The following is a 940-nucleotide window of genomic DNA, read 5'->3' on the forward strand; positions in this document are numbered from 1 at the left end:
TTTTTGTCTAAGCTGTTTTATTAGACTTGGTAGTTTCTTAAAATCACAGCAATATTCCTGAGCCCAAAAGGAACACATGCAAATTGCCAAAGAATAAAATATGTCTTTGTAATTGCGGAACAGCAGCACAGCACAGGTAAAGAGTACTCCTGCAATATTAAAATTCTGAATCACTCAAAGCCTACAGTTCAGCCGTGTACCGTTTACAATAATGTATAATTGCAGGCCTTAAATTTTGATATCCTATTTTTTCTGAAGTTGAATTTCCTCAGTTTCCATAATTCACTGAAGTTTCTTAAAAGCTTCACTTAAAGTTTCTTAAATCCATCTTTGAAATCATATATTAGTAGGAAAATAGGATAAATTTCCTGAATTCGACTTGATTTTGGTCATTCAGGTTTGTTTCAATTTACACTGACTCCCTGCTGAGTTATTATGCAGTTTTCCATCAAAATCAAATGCATATAAAATTCTGATTCACATATAAAAGGTTTCCAAGAAAAAGGTATTTAGTAAGCTTTGTACTATGATTTAAACATACACAATTTGAGTATTAGACTTTTTTAAAAATCACCTGAACATTATGTATTGTGTCTGTTGACTTAATGTCAGTGCAAAGAGATACAAGTCAAAATTCACAGCTTAGCGTGTGCCTGATTAGTGTTATAAAATGTGTTTAGGCTGTATGCTATATCAGCAGTTATAAAGCATTTAAAAATTCATAATATTTTAAGTTTCCTTTCACCAAAATGCACTGTACACACTGTATGAATCCACAACAAAAGATATATATTAAAATCTGAAAAAATGTACTTGCTGCTATGTTATAAATAGAATATTAACAATTGTTTGAACAGCACACATGAAATGTAGTTCAAAGTTGCAACTCTGTCATGAACACAGAAGAAAAATAAAACTAATGCACTAAACTTGACCCCTC

At 31.2% G+C, this 940-nt stretch overlaps 1 protein-coding gene across 7 annotated transcripts in view; it reads right to left on the reverse strand.

The window, feature by feature from the left end:
- ASPH (aspartate beta-hydroxylase) overlaps positions 1-940 on the reverse strand; it is a 102,686-nt gene that overhangs the window by 47,936 nt on the left and 53,810 nt on the right. The gene's annotated exons all lie outside the window — the stretch shown is intronic.

Source organism: Meleagris gallopavo, chromosome 3 (assembly GCF_000146605.3).
Source record: "Meleagris gallopavo isolate NT-WF06-2002-E0010 breed Aviagen turkey brand Nicholas breeding stock chromosome 3, Turkey_5.1, whole genome shotgun sequence".
Classification (NCBI taxonomy): Eukaryota; Metazoa; Chordata; class Aves; order Galliformes; family Phasianidae; genus Meleagris; species Meleagris gallopavo.